This window comes from Melitaea cinxia, chromosome Z (assembly GCF_905220565.1).
Source record: "Melitaea cinxia chromosome Z, ilMelCinx1.1, whole genome shotgun sequence".
Classification (NCBI taxonomy): Eukaryota; Metazoa; Arthropoda; class Insecta; order Lepidoptera; family Nymphalidae; genus Melitaea; species Melitaea cinxia.
The window spans coordinates 21471774-21490840 of NC_059424.1; the positions used below are offsets into that span (position 1 = coordinate 21471774).

A 19067-nucleotide genomic window follows, 5' to 3' on the forward strand; every position below is an offset into this window, starting at 1 on the left:
GTAGGAATAGGGAAAGGGAAAGGATAGGTGGTGTGAACAAGGAAGATTGGTAAGTTAGAGTGGGAAAAATAGGAAATGTAGGATATTACCACCCAGGAGTGCAAGGGATAGGACAGTAATAGCTAGGGAAGCCGGGGTCGCATACCCGTATACCATACCACAACTACCGGACAGGTAAGTTGGGATGAGTATCCCATGACCAATATTATATACAAACATATATTTAAAAGATTCTCACTTAAAATAATAAATCAAAGTAGTAACGTTAAAATAACTAGGAAATAGGCTACAAAATCTGAATAAAAAAATAAAGCAATTAATAAATAAAAAACTTAATTATATAATTTTAAAATTACTTCTTTCTATTCGTCTGGCTGCAACATTTTAAGATCTGTATTTATTTGTTTCGTCGCTTATCGTTTTGTTACTTTTTTTTTCTGTATAGCGACCGGTCTTACCATCGATGTAATGCGTTTCTACCCTCACTTTTTTGCTTTTTGTGACGATATCGTAAATGGACTATTGTATATTACCGACACGCTCGACTAGAATAATTATAAACTTTTAGCTATTTAAAAATGTATTATTTCTAATGTATTTCTCATATAAGTGAATTGTTAATTCTTATGACAATAATTATCTTTGACCTGAAGCATGTCATGCCAAGTCTTCCTTTTTTTTACGCTGGAAAATGCATTTACGCACTCCCGTCACCCAAAGGCGACGGGAGTCTGAGACTCCCGGCGGGAAGTGCAATGCCGGACTACTCACTAAAAACCAGCGGTGCCCTCGTCGTCCTAGTGGGGCGCCATGGGACCCCTTATTTATAAGTATTCGCCATGACGCCCATGCCTAGTCTGCCTAGCGCACGATATCTAAATAATGTTCATAAAGGCTTCTATAGACACGATATAATTATTTTATATATATGTGTAATCGATTCCCTCAAACTCTACTGAACGGATTTTCATGCGATTTCACCAATGGAGAAAGGACTTCAAGAGGAAAGTTTACGGAACGACTAATCCGATTTTGATAAGAGTTTCACTGGAAGTTTGCCGGGAAAACTTTTTGAAATACTGATTTCAACGCGGGCGAAGTCGCGGGCACAGCTAGTAATGCTATATATATACGCAAAGCTAATGTAAACATAATAACAGATTGAAATATGATTTGAAGCATACCAAGTACTAATTATTTATTGTAGAATTTAAGAAATAAAAGGTTAACGCTGCGCCATTGCTATCGCCATCTATTAAACATAACTTGAACTAATTAATTTCATATTTTAAATATACTTATACATGAACCCTAATTTGTTTTTTCATTGGAATACTTTGTATTTTGTAAGAAGGACGTAAAGATGGCAGTGTACAGCTCCTTGAATATAGTTCCACTTAGTCACTTTCATTCCCTTTCAATATTTCCCATTGTGTTTAGAAAATTAGGGTGTACATCGACATGATTCCGTGGTGTAGTTGGTATCACATCTGCGTTATGCGCAGGAGGTCGCCAGTTCGATCCTGGCCGGAATCATGTCGTTTTTGTTTTGTATTCATTATTACTAATAAAATTTTATGCTATAAAATATGTTCTAATATTTACTCATTGCGTCATTTACGTTTTTAACATTATTAATACTTTTTTTAAATACACAACTAGGTTTGTAAATAATTGTACTTGACAAAAACTATCAAACACATTTACTATTATTACTATATTCCTATCTCAACAATTTCCAAACAAATATTTTTATAAATAATATAAATACTTATAAAACATTACAAATAATTAGGTATAATTTATATTTTTAATTTGGGAGGAATTAACTCAATGTCTCGGATTCAATGTAGTGTTAACACCGCCATCTATTAAAATAACCCGAAAGCTTGTAAGGATTGCTCTAGTATACTTTACAATTAACATAAGTTGTATTAAATATAACAGAGGGCGTTGATTCAAACCTCTTAGCAATTAAAAACACGAAACAATTGAACAAGCACTATTTTTAGGTTCAAAAATAGAAAAATCACAATACATAAAATAATAATAAAAAATGTAAACAGTGTATTTCATTTGTACCAACAAAATGGTAATCACTGAAAAAGACAGTGTTTTTCAGTTCAAAGCATTCATTCAACATTCAGTTAGTTTATTAGCTAGTTAATGAATTTTTTGTTACTTTCAAGGTTGCAAACGAGCGTACGGCCCACTTTATGGTAAGCGGTTTACCGTAGCTTATGCCTGCAACTCCAAAAGCATCACAATCGCATCGTCGACCCTACCTCCCACCCTTTCCAGGAACTCGGGCCACTAACATCATCATTTATAAGTATTGAATCATAATCTAAGCGATTCAATTTTTGAATAAAACTTGAAAATTCTAATAATATCAACATTCATTGAAGTAAATCAACGAAATGAGTTCTTGTGTTGGCAGCACAGTCGTGTAAACTTTTCCTACAATTAATGTTTATTTTAATATTTTATTTTTAAAACTCAATTTATAGCGTAGTAATACTGTTTAAAGCATATTTTCTAACACGAAGCTGGTAAATGATTCTTATTTTATTATTGCTGCTTAATGATTCTTTTATTATGTTGAGTAAATAAACTATTTGAGTTATTAAAATTGTTTACATTCGGGGCCCTCTTTTAAGTTTTTCTAACACTTGGCTTGGCTAAAATTCAAAGCTACGAACAATTTTTTTGATACATTTATTTGCACATTTCAAAGAAATAATAATAATATTATAATTGTTTTGATACAAATTAATTCATTTGTCAACACTAGCGCTGTCATACGCAATTAGAAAGGAATTTATAAACAACAGATGCAACGATCGCGCCACCTAGCACATCGTTCGATAGTCATCTACCCTCATTTATTATATTACTCGAGTTATTCTGACGTGTACGAAATGACCGGTGCAACCGCCGCTAAGGCAGTCTTGGCTCTGGCTTGGCACGATACACTTGTTGTATCCTGCTAGTAGCTTAAGAGCCATTTCACAATTTTACGCTCTGCAAGTTTAGGTAAATTTGGTCGCATCGCGCGAATCGTTCGAGCCGCGCGATCTTTGTGCTAGTAAATATAGTGTGACAACCAAAAGACCATCTTGATCATTTTCTAATGTAAATAAAAATTAATAACTATGGTATAAAATGTCTTTTACATAATTAATTTGTTAAAATTTTCAAGTATATTATATAACAACAAATTAGTCAGTCAATAAAATAAAAATAAAAAATCAATTTTATGAAACAATTTTTTTTAAATTTATTTAGTTTTTTCAGTTTACGAGTGAATCTAATATTTACGATATGAATAAAAAAGCATTTAATGACATCGACACCGACAAACATATTAATTAACAAATAACAAGACAAACAGATTGAAATGCCTATTTGTATTGATAGTGTGAGAAAAGAAAATTAAATTATACATTTGTTTACAGAAATTATCATTATATTATTTTACAGTCATTTTCGTAATATGTTTATTTTCGTGTTGACACGGCAAGTCGGAGTCGCGGGTTCGAACCCCGCTGGAGCGGTCAATTTTTAATATGATATTCAAAAATGTTTAGAATTCCTAATGTGGGTAACACAAAAATAAAAATCTTAGATACTTCACATTTATTAAATTATGTATAAAAATTTAAAAATGCAAAAAAAAAATATAGTTTAAGTAAAATACGTATGTTCACAGAAACATCATACAAGACAGTTTGACCACCGTCACAACGTGAACTCCGGTCAATGACAGTGGAATAACAACCTCATTTCATACAAAATAAAGTCGATATTCCATTTATGTCGAAATTCGCAGTACTAATGTTATCTATAAATATTGGCAGTGTTTATACCGCATCTCCGCAACACCGCTACCTGACAGTTGTTACGAGAACTTTACGGTCAAAGATAAAAAAAATCTAGAAGTAACATAAAATCCAAACTGCTAATTACTGTTTGATATTATATTCAAATTACACATGTCGATAACTCGATACAGTCTAAGATCGGAGCTAGAAACCCCCTGCGCCCATTTAATCGATAATAATAATTTTATATCTATTCCAGCATATTACCCGTTTTTGCAGTCTGTAGTGTTCTTTAAGCTCTGCGGGTTGCGGGTTCGGTTCTCGCCCGAGTCTGGGTGTAATATGTGTATTTATTGAAATATATATATATTTAGCTATAACAATTGGCTGTTAAGAATTAATTAACTAAATGAACAATAAATTATTTAAATTAATAATAATAATAATGGTAGGAAAGTCAAAACTGTACGCAGTCGGCAAACGCGCCTGCTAATCCTCTGATGTAGCGGGTGTCTATGTATGTTGCTTTCACCTACCACCAGGCTTGCCAACTGTCGATTTGCCCTCATCTACATAAAAAAGTAATAGAATAACACGTTTTAAAAACACAATCAGATTGATAATCTCCTCTATTTTTAAACGCGGTTTAAAAAAAACTAAATTCTATTTTGATAACATTTTAAACTGTAACAATAATCATTGATACATGTTCCAAAATTATCACATCATCAAACAGTCATCACAAGCTCCTGAAAACCACTAGCCACTGCGCTTATGAATCACCAGTGTTGAGTAGATTCTGCGTTAGATGATCTATGCAAGGCGTCTTGCGCCCACGCTTACGTTTCGAAACCCCTCAGATGTAGCACGCTCTAAATATAATGCGAGTCTCGTGCGATATTCCCTGTTTCCCATTACCTGGCGTATATATAACAATCGTACAGAAATATACAGCTTGAAGTATTAAAAAGCTATGAAATTTCGTTGTTAAAAGCTTGGTCTTTACAAATACAAGTTCAACAAGAAATAATACACGTAAAATAGAAATGTGAAAAAAACAAAAAGCAAGTCATCTCCTCCAGAAAACCCTTTGAAAAAGGACATGCAAATCATAAATCAGTATAGAGTCATAGTCCAATGTTGGCTAAATTCATCTTCTGATTAAGGAAAAAGATAGAAGCCTAATCAAACAAGTTGTACTATTACTGAGTGGATTTTTTTTATTTTTTTGAGTTAAACATGTGTTAGTCCAAATGTCGCTTCAGCCTGTAATATCCCACTACTAGGCATTTTTCCCTATGAAGGAGAAGAATCAGAGCTTAATCCACCACGCTGCTCTAATTTAATGCGGGTTGGCGGATATATTCCCTTCTATGAGTAACGATCGCTATCAGGTGTACATGATAACAACCGGGACCGACTAGTCCAAATGTAATGGCTTTACTAAATAAAAAATAATGTTGACATGAAATACATGAAATTATATTGAATACAGTAATTTTAAAATTGTAAATGTGATATTTTTTTATTTTATACAAATAGGTTCTGATGATAAACGATTACCGTAGCTTATAGACGCCTTCGACGTCACATAGAAGGATCGCAATCGCGTTGCCGATCTTACCTCCAATCATCCCATGAGCTCTCATGAGGTCACCATACTCACCATTGGAACACAACTCTGCTTGAAAATGGTACTTCCCCAGCAGGGCTGCACCAGATTTTGATTAGGCTATTTTCTGCTGTACCGTGCTTTAGTTAAATATAAAAAGTGGCCATCAATATTGGACAAATTTGGGTAGAGATAACAAATTAAATGAAAATGTGTACAAAATACACTTTATGAAAAATAATCGACGAATCAAAGAACAAAAAGTTTCTTACGCTTAAAGAGTTGATATTCTAGAAAAAGACGAATAATAAACACTATTTCAGCATTTCCCAATTGAATCAAGATCTAAATATAAATTTACTCTGAATCAGAATTCGTTTCGGAAATGTGATTGTTTATGATGTTTATACACAAAATACTTGTCGAGGATTCGAAGTGGGAGGAGTTACACTTGATGGGATATTCCAGAACGGTTCTCAGACACTTTTCAATACAAAATCAATAGCAGTCAACGTCTTAAGCCTTTGCTCTTTAAAATCTTTATCCAAACATGACTACATACATATATTTTTTTTTCAAGCTATATTCGATGGGATATCATTAATTGTTCTTAGTTTCTTGAAGATTTTATTAATATAATTATATTAGATATTTTTTTGTTTGTTTAAGGAAGTAGAATTAGGAGTATAATACATATAACACACCTTTCTAAAAGCAGCTCCATAAATAATGTTAGTATCAGCTGTTAATCGTTTTCATTACTGTGTTAATAGTTTAGGTGGTATGTATACGGACGTGGCATTTCTTCAATAGGTACAGTAAATAAACGGAATACTTATTGCCCTCAACTTCTCAATAAATTAGGCATTAATGTAACCACTCGAATGCCCAGACCTGGTAAATACAAGCCTTTTGCATTGAGACGCAGCTATACTAACCTAGGTTCAAATTCACCCATGAATAGACTTGTGCGAGAATACAATAAATTAGTTGCACTACTCTAGAAATTGATATAATTAGTGACACGTTTTTTTTATTTATTTATTTATTTCAAAAGCACACGCATATAAAAAACATTAAAATTACAATATAAAAAAATTAAAATTAAACAATATATAATAAATAATTGTGTTTGCTCGCAAACGAAAAAAAAACCGACTTCAATTACATCGAAGAGTAATACAACGTAGATCGACGAAAAAATAATCAAGTAACTACGCGTTATCAAAGATTACTCAAAAAGTAGTTATCAGATCTCAATAAAATTTATATGTAACCACATGATAAACATCAGCTTTTGATTAAATTAAAAATTATCAAAATCGGTACACCCAGTAAAAAGTTATTGCGGATTTTCGAGAGTTTCCCTCGATTTCTTCTGAGATTCCATCATCAGATCCTGGTTTCCTTATCATGGTACAAAACTAGGGATATCCCCTTTCCAACAAAAAAAGAATTATCAAAATCGGTACATCCAGTAAAAAGTTATGCGGTATAATAAAACGTAGGTCGACGAAAAAAGCGTCAAGTAAAAACGCATTATTAGATATAACTCGAAAAGTAGTTGTTAGATCTCAAACAAATTTAAATGGGACCAATTGGCACACACCACCTTTCGATTAAAACAAAATTTGTCGAAATCGGTCGACCCAGTCAAAAGTTCTGATGTAACATACATAAAAAAAAAAAAAAAAAAAGTACAGTCGAATTGAGAACCTCCTCCTTTTTTGGAAGTCGGTTAAAAAGTATCTGACATGCATGTCACATGCATTGTCACTACAATGATTAAAAGCACAAATAATCATAAATAATTAAAATATTTGAACTTTAGATGTACCTACATTAATACAGTTCAATACTTACAATATTGAACACACCACTGTTCTTTAGAGCTAACTAGGTATAATGATTTCGATACTACTTGTATGATTTTATGCGCTTTTAACCACGAGAAAAAACAATTTAATTATGGAGCTTCTCTTTTACGTACTAACACGGGAAAAGCGTCGAGCGTACATTGACACGTTGGTAATATTCAAAAAAGTAAATAAAATTAATCATTCAAATAATATAGTATAATTTTATCATATATTAAATCTTGCTTAGTGTTAGTTACATTTATTGAAGATTTTTAAGGGTTTTCTTTTTTATTATTATTAATAAAAAGTGACATTAAAATATGGAAATATAAATCGGAATTAGCCTCATAAATCTGTATAAGAGTTTGGTCTATATTTAACCATGCTTTTATGAAATTTATCGGATTTTTCAATTGGGTATATAATACATAAATAATAATAAACGTTTGACACTCAACGGCCCCCAGTAGGTATTTTTTTCTGTGTCGGCGGTCCAGACACACAAACAATCACAAACGCTCAGATCACGAGAAACATCTATACAGCCAAGACAAATGTCTGTCGTGAGCGGGGATCGCATCCGTGATCACAAGCTCAATAACCAGTGCTGTGACCGCTGCGCCATCACGTCGTCAAATATTTAACTGTCGACTGTCGTAAATAAATGAAAATAAATAAAAATTTCTGTACAATTGACTGCTCTAAATAAATCGGATTATAAAAATTTTATATAAATATATTAATATTTATATATCATTTATTAATATAATAAATTGTTATGAAAAATTAAATATAATCCCCTCCGCCAGTAAGACTTCACGAGCGCTGCCAACCTAGATTTAAATTCGCGAAAATGTATTTAAATTATAAACACGTTACCCACTCATCGCATTCATGAATCATCTCATCTCTACAACTATAAATAATAAATTCATTAAAAGAAATAATAGAATATACACATACACATTGCAGTATAAGTGCGACTATCGCTTTATAAGAAAAAAAAGAATATTACCTACATGAAAAAAAAAACTTTAATCTGTTGGATACCGTCATCCGTCAAATGTCGTTGTCCACACCCGGTGTAACGTGTCGTACTTAGAAAGTGACGTAGTCGCTCTGCGAATATCTAAACGTAGACAAATCTAGATCTTACAATAAACGCATGTTTTGAATGACTCATTCGCTTATTTATGTACTTGAAATTTTTCAATACGCATAAGTATAAGACTTGCCAAATACAATATATATTTCTACGTTAGACACATACATATGCAAAAAACGACATTCATTTTGTTTTACATTTATTTTAAGCAAGTATTGAGAAGCGGTTATTGTGTTGAATTAAGTATATACATTGAGATAATATTACATATACTTATGTTGATACTAGCATTTTGAGCGTCAGTCAGTCAGTTCTGCCTATTGCAGTCCACTGCTGGACATGGGCCTCCCCGAGTTCGCGCCAGACATCCCGGTTTTCCGCAACCCTCATCCAGCCCACACCGGCAATCGTAGATCGTCGGTCCAACGGGCCGCAGGACATCCCACACTGCGTTTACCAACACGCGATTTTTACCACTCCAGGACACGTCTCCTCCAACGGCCAATGGCTTGCGACACGGGTGACCGGCCCACTGCCACTTCAACTTGCTAATTCTGTGGACTATGTCGGTTACTTTCGTTCTTTTATTTTAAGCGTACCTATGTCATACAAATTATTAGACTTGTATACAGCTAGCACTATTGGGTAAAGACTTTTATGCGGCGAGAAATCGAAGATTTAAATGAATATCGTACATATTTTTAATCTATATAAACTGATCTGATGATATCATTTAGTACGGCAATTTCGTTTTGTGAAGATATCATTTTTAATTTTCTTTAATACAAATTTTCTTTTTTAGGATCAGCCTTACTACCTACAAATAAATGTGTGTGCGGTGCGCAAAAAGACGTATTCACTTCGAAAATAAAATTTATAACCGTTTCTTTTTTTAAGTACTTGAAAAAGTCGTATAGACTAATTTAGCCTTTTCCTTTCTGATAATTGATTCAAAATATCACGCAATGATGAACGCAAGTGACAACACGGCGATAAACTATAGTGTAATATTCAACTATTTCATTTTATATATTGTGTGGATCGACGTACAATTCGAATAAATTTTTCTCGCGCGTTTCAAAATCGGTTGCTATAAACAAGATGAGTCATGACGGCTGCGTCGTTTCAACCGAAATAATGTGGAAGTCGAGAAAACCGTTCGAGATCAGTAATCGCCGTTGTGAGTAAAAAATGTTTTGAAAATGATTTAATATCATAAAATAATATAGTATAAAAAATTCAATTTCTCTTTTTCGCCTTATTTTAATTTTTAATAATTTACAAATAAAAATAAATATAATTAAATGTACTCATTTATTATTTTGATGCAAGTAAAAAGTAATATACTTTTGAATATTAAATTAACTAAATTAATTTATAAGTATTATTGAATACCTATTGTATTTCAACTACAATATTCCATTGTAATTTAATTGATCTATTGTAATTGTATTCAAAAGATTTGCATTTCATTTTTTATATTTTGTTTAGGTTATCTTATGATTTTAAGTTCACTTTTTCGTAACAATATTTATTATTTTAGTAGTATAACGATTAAAAGAACGAATAAAAACATTTTAACATTTAAAGTTGTTCTTAATAGTTATAAATACATTAAAAATAAAGACATCTTTGAATTTTATTAAAAGCATTTTATATCATAACTAGCTGTGAGCGCGACTTCGTCCGCGTGGAATTTAACAAAAGAGTTATTGTTCATTTCGCAGATTTATAAAATAAATGTTCTAAAATAAAAATAGCCTAAGGTACTCCTTATTACATCAGCTATCAGCCAGTGAAAGTACCGTCAAAATAGGCCTAGCCTTTTCAGAGATTAGCCGGAAAAAACAGACAGACAGACACAAATTTTAAAAATGTTATTGTGGTATATATACCGTGTATGTATGAATTTAGTAAAAAGCGGTTACTTTAATATTACAAACGGACGCTCCAATTTTATTTATTTCTATAGATTAATAAATATTCTCATAAGAATTTAGACGATTTTCTGTGTCGTTCCTATTTTGATCAGGTCGAGGATTGTATTAAAATATTTTCAGAACGTTTATTAAGTAAATATTCGATAAATTAATAATCTGTTCGGTTATTTACGGAATATCTTCACTGCATTAATCGCTATAACGCATTAAAAAAATCCTTAATTTCCGTTTCAAAAATGATAACAAAATTTAGCTGTATCCAAAAAACCCTCAACCGATTTAACAAAATAGAAATACAAACAATAACATTTTTATAATAAAACTTGATTGCACATTTTCAAAGCACATAAAAAACAAGATACAATACATGAACTTAACACGGCGCCATAAAGTATATTATCACAATGATTTCTAACCTATTGTAAAATATTAATAGTTATTTTTTTTTTGTGTTAAAACACCAAAGGGACGCGAATATCAATGCGAGTACATTAAACGAGGTGTAGACGCATTCCAGCGCAGAAATAGTCGTCCGTAGGCGGCGCGCACCTGTAACTACCGTCTTATTTAGAAAACTGAAAACGAAACGACCGCGTTTTCAATTCCTACAGCCACTATATCAATTAAATTGTTTAAAATGTTTGTATGTTTGTGGGTTCTACTTTTGAATTATATATTTCTTTGTCGCGTATATCTCACTGTTGTGTGTATACAACATGCATTTTAAGTATGTCTAAACAAACTGGCTAACCTTTAAAAATGAAAAAACTGCGTGCGTACAACGTACAAATGTCAGAAGTGAAACTTCTAAAATCTTCTAAACTAACTTTTAAGTCTCGTTCATTTATACAAATCTAAAGCTTTAGATTTCCGTTCCAGCGCCATCGACATAAATGTTGCCGTTTCATCCGTAAAAATTGTACGCTCATACGCCTAAAGAGGTTTCGCTTCAATGAAAATTTTGCTGTAAGATCTATGGAAATGAAATGTGGAACAATTCAGTACTTACTACAGTCAACTAACTCTTTTTATAACCCATTAATGTTATCACTTATTTCAAATCTCGATGGTTAGTTAAAAAAAATTACTACAAACGTTCCTCAAAACTTTTAAATTGTATTCAAGTGTACAATGTATACACTAGCTGTCACCCGTTTCTTTACTTGATTAGTCTTTAAAATAAAACATGAAGATGGTGCCATAGTGTGAGTGCAATATATATTAAGTGGATACTTAATTCTTATGTAAAATCGTAATTTAAAAAAAAAGGAATTTTAATTCTATTTTTAACAGCTCTCTACGTATCGTTTTTCGATAACTTTTTTTAGCGTGAGAAAAATCCTCATGGACACCCTCCGGCGCGGGGGATTCAGGCTCTTATTGAATAAAAACCGCCACGTGTGTTCGCCTAGGCGCCTATGTGGCGGGGTCGCGGGGACGCTGTAGCATGCTTCCGTAAACCCCACCGGCGCTTGCCCTTGCGGGCCCACCGCGGTGCAAAGCACCTCGGAAGGCGCACTCGAACACGAAGCGCGCCCGCCCCGACTTGGGACCGAGCAATGAGAATCCCCCGACCCATCGCCCGCTTGGTCCCTGCGGGCGAGGAGAAAACCCCCCGCCCGCCCACCGTGCCCTACGTCAACGCACCCCAAGGACGCCACCTCCTCGCGCCGCCCCGGCACCCCAGGCCTAACCCAGGCGCACCAGGCCTAGCTCGGAGCGGACAGTGCCAACCGGAGTCGAGAAAGGCCAGGGTGGCCACGGCCCCCACACACGGGCTGACCGCGGCCTTGGCGCGAGTGCGCGCTTTCGCACGCCTTAGGGGGGGCGAGCAAACCCACCCACCCCGTCCTACGCGTGGGGGAAGGAAGAACCGACCCCCACGTCACCGCGCCGTCTCAGCGGCACACACACCTCCGCACCTCCGTGCCAACACACCTGCGCTCACGGGCTACTCTGATGACCAGAACGGTACCCGGAGTGCATCGTCTGGCTTTGGTCCGCGGAGGTCCGAAGACCCCTACCACCCGCAGTCGTTAAACCGCAGGCGGCATTCCCCTATCCGCCAAACGGGGGACGCGCCCAGGTAGAAGTCCAGCAACTCCTCCCCTTGGGGCCTAGGTTCCAGACCTAAGTCTGAGGCCTAGGCTCCAAAGGCCTGGGATCGTTTTTCGATAACCTAATCTAACCTATGTGCCCAGCCTAATGTGCTCTCTAAGCCACGCTGGAGAGATTCAAAAAAAGGTCACCCAGACCGCAAATAAATGTTTTCATACATACAAACCACTACTACATCAGATATATTCGCTACTATGAGTAACGATCGCTATAAGGTATACATGATAACAATCGGGACCGACGGCTTTACGTGCTCTCCTAGGCACGGTGGGGAGACCCACACAGTACGCTTTCTTTTTCGAACAGTATATCGCAAAATCACGGATGTTGCTCAGAGGGCAATTGAGAGTTCTCTTTAAGTAACGTTAAAAATATTATCGCAGGACGGGCAACTCGAGCAGTAAAGGTGAGCGTTAATGCGCATCTCAAAGGGCCCTCCTTAAACCTACACCTAGGTCGCAAGTCCTGGGAACTGCTCTGAGTTTCTCCCTCTGCCACACGACGAACCCGGCACCCCTACGGTGAATCCATGGAATACCAAGAAGTTTGTCTCACTTGTAGCATCGCGATAGTGTAAACTGTAATGATTTTATAAGTGTATGTTGATGAAATACGTAAACAAAATAAATAAGCTATGAGTCATAGTGCGGACAAAACCGTAAGAAACGTATAGTTAAGACCGTAAGTATTTTACAGTGCTTGTATGAATACAAATAATATGATTTGTTAATCAAAATGTCAGAGCACGTGTTTTAGTTCGCGCGAGAAATAGCCGCTGCCAAATTGTAAGTCTCGCATTAATAACAGAAATCTGCGTGAAACTGGAATATATTTTTAATTAAAATTATTACGGCAATCATATGTCATCATTCGATATAACGAAAGAGTGCAAAGAAGTATCACTTCCAATCTAATTATTTCTTTGATTGTCTACTTTATTTCAAAAAGAGGTGAAAAGCAAGCAACCAGCAAAACCGGGGCGGGGGGGGGGGGGAAGTTGGAGGGTTGGCAACGCGCTAAGAATACTTTTGGTGTTGTAGGCTTCTATAAGCTACGGTAATCGCTTACCATGAGGTGTGCCGTACGCTTGTTTGCCAACATAGATGTATTAAAAAGCTTGTTATTTATTATTTTAAATGTTAACTTAGTATGTAAAAAAAAAATTAATAATATCGCAATCTCGACAACAGTTCAACTAAATGTTTTAATTATTTTTTCATGTCACCTGTGTGCAAGACCGCTGAAGCAGACGTGTCATGGGGTGGAGACCGTGTCTTGGCAAATGCAGTGTGGGACGTCCTCCGGCCCGCTGGACCGACGATCTACGAAAGATTCCCGGTGTAGGCTGGATGAGGATTGCGAAAAACCAGGATGTCTGACGCGAGTTTGGGGAGGCCTATGTCCAGCAGTAGACTGCGATAGGCTAAAGTGATTGATTAGATATATATTATTAATAAATACATAAACAAGAATCAGGGTGTCAGCTTTTAACAAATTATTCTGGTACCAGTGATGTCGTTAAAAACATCGTCAAAGCAAAACGATGTCTGAGTCCAGTAAATTAAAATTGAGATATGTTTATAGTTAAAAAAGTTAAAAGGAAAAAAACAATCCGAAGACAAACGAATTTTTCACGATACTCCGCTCGCGGTGAGGAATTTTTTTCAAAATAAAACGAAAATAAACTTTGGCTCAACTGAATGCAATTGTGAAACTTCATTTCAAATTTTACAACGCTTATACGTAGAATTTTATTGTAAATTGTAACGGGTAATTAACTGACGTAATATCGGAATAAGTCATGATTCCGATCAGAATAAGGATATTAAATTGGGTACTTACCCGACCACAACATAGGTACTAATTTATATTACTAAACAACTTCCCAACTTCGATTCCCGCTTCTTGTATTTGTATAAATATTTGTTTCAGGTTTGGACGTTCATCCTTGTGGGTCTCACCACTGTGCCTTTGAAAGCACGTTAAGCTATCGGCCTCGGTTGTTATCATACATCTAATAGCGATCGCTACTCATAGTAAGGACTATAATATTCGCCACTCCGCAGAGAAGCAGCGTTGTGAATTAAGATCTAAACATTCTGGGAGAAAGAGACCATTGCCAGCAGTGGCAAGTTACTGTCTGAATCGTGAAATGAAAATATTAATAAAACGTATACATTATTCTGAAATAATAAAGATGATAACAACGTGACACTCGCACCGCTGTCACGCATACTGTGACACGAAACCAACACTTGCGCTCACACATCCCCCTGTCAATTATTACATGAACTACTTTGACTGCTCGATATAAGTAACGCATATCTATCCACTTCACTAGAACAAGACGTATAATTTAGTTTAATTACTTCAAGTCGCTATCTTGTAGTGTTTATAGATGATTGTCGTAACAATAAATTAACTGGCTCGCGACGTATTGCAATGCACACAAGGATTACAGTTAGGTGTATGTGTCACAGTACAATAGGCTGTTAAAGATTTCAAGGTCACAGTTGAAACTTTCCTTTACAGTAAATCTCAAGTGTTTCGAGCTATACATAAATTTCTTCCTTTATTTAGTCTTTCTTTACTTCGTCGTCATCATCATCACTTAAGCCTATCGCAGTCCAATCTGGACATAGGCCTCCACAAGTTCGCGCCAAAAATGGCGTGAACTCATGTGTGTTGCCCATAGTCACCACGCTGGGCAGGCGGGTTGGAGACCGCAGGGCTGACTTTGTCACACCGAAGACTTACTTAGGTTGTCTTGAAGTAATGGCTAAATAGCAATAAGTCTGCCGACTGTATTTCACAATCTGTAACTGTCTGAAAATATGTTTAATGTTAAAAATGTTACTGTGGTGTACAATAGTGTCAATAAATAAATAAAATGGGTGAATCCAACGTAGGAATTCGGTGCATAGTTTATTTTTAAAAAAGGCGACTCAAATTAGTAATAATGAATATAAAATAAAAAAGACATGATTCCGGCCAGGATCGAACTGGCGACCTCCTGCGCGTAACGCAGATGTGATACCAACTACACCACGGAATCATGTCAATGTACATCCTAATTTTCTAAACAGAATCGGAAATATTGAAAGGGAATGAAAGTGACAAGTGGAACTATATTCAAGGAGTTACTATTTAAATATGAAAATGATCTAATATATAAAATGCTCGTGTCGCGGTGTTTGTAGTTAAACCGAAACGGGTGGACAGATTTTTATGAAATTTTCTGTGCATCTACCCGATATGAGGATCGGCCAACATCTATTTTTCATAATCTTAATTTAAAGGGGGACGGGGGGAGGTAAGGGGGTTAATACTCCACTCACTCCAGAACAGCTGCTTCAACTATACCAAGCACAAGTTCGGTCTTGTATGGAGTATTGCTGCCATCTTTGGGATGGATCCGCCAAATACCAACTGGCAACTTTGGACTCGGTGGAAAAACGAGCTAAGAGACTCATAGGTGACCCTACTCTGACAGACACCAAGTTGCAGAGTCTCGATCATCGGCGTAGGGTAGCTCGTCTGTCGATGTTCTACAAAATATATTTCGGTGAGTGTGCGAAGGAATTACACGATCTAATTCCCCCAACAACCTTCCGCCATCGGGACACTAGGCGCGGTCGATCGTTCCATCCTTATGTCGTCGATATGCCACCTACGCGCACAAAACGCTTTGGCTCTACTTTTCTGATGCGCACAGCTAAGGAATGGAACTCGTTGCCCGCGTCTGTGTTTCCCGAACGATACAATCTGGGTGCCTTCAAGGCCAGAGTGAATAGGCTTTTATTAGGCAGGCATGCTCCACCTTCGACCGCATCGTCACTTAACATCAGGTGAGATTGTGGTCAAATGCCTGCCTATTTGTCATAAAAAAAAAAAAATAAAATAAATTTTAAGGGGAGGGGATTATGAATAAAATAAGAGTAGCACGAAATTGGTTTAAGTGTTTTCAGTAAGGAAATTTTGATGTCAAAAATGCATTTCGCTCCGGTCACATCGCATTTCACATTCGCACTACTCTGGTGGACATTTGAGAAGTTACCGTATAGCTGAAGATCTAAGAATTGACCATAAAACAATTATAAAATAAATTTTTGAAACAATGATAGTAAACATGATAGTAATTTTTTTAAACAGTTTTAAAAGAAAATAATAAAAGCTCGATATATGGGTGCCATGTGAATATATCCGCCAACCCGCATTGGAGCAGCGTGGTAGATTAAGCTCTGATCCTTCTCCTACATGGGAGGAAAGAGGCCTATGCCCAGCAGTGGGTTTTACAGGCTGAAGCGATATAAGCAAATAAATAGAACTTCCCGAGGTCACATATTACTGAAGAAATAATACAATTGAAATATTAACATGAATAGTTTATAACGTAATATACGATACAAGCGGTTATTATCACTAAATTCGCTTAGAGATTTCAAATAAACAGATTACATTTCACTCATGTAGGTGACACACATTACAGTTCATTTAATTCACATCCTAACGTTATTTAAAAAAATATATTTTTTTAGAATATTTTTACTAAAACGTAAAGGCCAATAAAATCACACGTCGCTGGACACGACAATTGAAATATGTGTTTTTTAACATATTTGTGATATAAACAAAAAACATAAAAACAGTGTAATAAAAATAAAAATTATAACCTGTATCTCTCAAATTCCTTTACGAATCATAAAACCGTGCCAACGCATCGTGGCTCTAAAGCTAATAGTAACGAGATGTTCCGATATAATCGTACGAATCATATTATGGTCCTCCGCGCCATCGCTGTGGATAAAATTTATTTTAATCATTACGCCCGATACAGTCATAAAGGAGTCACCGGCAGAGCGCGCTGCCAACGATCTCAGTTATTCGTGTGATTTAAAAATATCGACAAACATGCACACACGTTACACACTGCTGCAAGTAGGAAGCTACGAATTTATGGTGACACAAATTTTAGTTGATTACGATTTAGCCAGTGACATGTCACTGCTGTTCGTAGGCCTCTTTCGTCATCCAGGAGAAGGGTCGGAGCTATATCCATCTGCTCCACTGAAGATTGGCGGATATGTTCCCTCCTATGAGTAACGACCACTATCAGGTGTCTTGGGAAACAATAGAGAACGAAAGCTTAACGTGCTTTCCGAGGCACGGTGGGGAGACCCATAAAGACAGACAACCAAAACTTATTATTGTTTAACTTATAATTGTTTTAATATTACATTCCTACTGCTATTATCTGCTAATTAGCAATGTCGAAGAATAATTAATAAAAAATTATACAAAATAATAAATTAAAAAAATAATTTAATTGTAGCCGCCACTATAACTGGTAGCAAGCAATATTTTATTAATTTTGTATTAGGATACATAAGTTGTGTGAATCAAATGATTGTTAAAACGTTGTGTTGAAAAATATGGAAGTCATACAATAATAATTAAAAAGGGTTATAACTTTTAAAAAAATTAAAAGAGTAGTCTACCTACTTATTTACCTACCTATCTACCTACACCTACTACTGTATTAGATGTAATTTTATTTATTTTCTTAATTTAAGGGGGGAAGATGTGAGGATAGGTTAATAATAAAATTGTAAGAATGGGTGAATGTAAAAATAAAGATAAGAGCATTACACCTACAAACCTACCGCAACCTACTGCAACAGATAAAAAATAAAATGAGAAATAGTTCAGTTCACCTAGGAAATAAACAGATAAGAGTAATCTATATAAATAAATAAAATTGGAGTGTCTGTTTGTAATATTAAAATAACCGCTTTTTACTAAATGCGTATAGATGTATACACGGTACATACACCAACATAACATTTTTTACAATTTTTGTCTGTCTGTCTGTCTGTCTGTTTCTTCCAGCTAATCTCTGAAACGACTGGATCGATTTTGACGGGACTTTCCCTAGCAGATAGCTGATGTAATAAGGAGTAAATTAGGCTACTTTTATTTTAGAATTCTATTTATTTTATTACTACGTGAACTGAAAAATAAATTTTCAAATAACTTTTTGATTAATATCTTTCGGTCGGCAACGCGCTTGCGATACTTCTGGTGTTGCGGACATCTATAAGCCACGGTAATCGCTAACCATCAGGTGAGCCGTACGCTCGTATACAAACCTAGTTGTGTATTTAAAAAAGTATTAATAATGTTAAAAACGTAAATGACGCAATGAGTAAATATTAGAACATGTTTTATGGCATAAAGTTTTATTAGTAATAATGAATATAAAATAAAAAAGACATGATTCCGGCCAGGATCGAACTGGCGACCTCCTGCGCGTAACGCAGATGTGATACCAACTACACCACGGAATCATGTCGATGTACATCCTAATTTTCTAAACAGAATCGGAAATATTGAAAGGGAATGAAAGTGACAAGTGGAACTATATTCAAGGAGTTACTATTTAAATATGAAAATGATCTAATATATAAAATGCTCATGTCGCGGTGTTTGTAGTTAAACTCCTCCGAAACGGCTTGACCGATTCTCATGAAAATTTGTGTGCATATCGGGTAGGTCTGAGGATCGAACAACATCAATTTTTCATCCCCCTAAATATTGAGGGTAGTCCAC

General features: G+C 35.5%; 3 non-coding genes across 3 annotated transcripts; 1 reads left to right on the forward strand and 2 right to left on the reverse strand.

The window, feature by feature from the left end:
• Positions 1–1463: 1463 nt before the first annotated feature.
• Trnai-uau lies at positions 1464–1536 on the forward strand. Its single transcript has one exon. It is a non-coding gene; the product is annotated as a tRNA-Ile (tRNA).
• Positions 1537–15440: 13904 nt separating this feature from the next.
• Positions 15441–15513, reverse strand: Trnav-uac. Its single transcript has one exon. It is a non-coding gene; the product is annotated as a tRNA-Val (tRNA).
• A 3219-nt stretch (positions 15514–18732) lies between these two features.
• Positions 18733–18805, reverse strand: Trnav-uac. The gene has a single exon. It is a non-coding gene; the product is annotated as a tRNA-Val (tRNA).
• Positions 18806–19067: the final 262 nt, after the last annotated feature.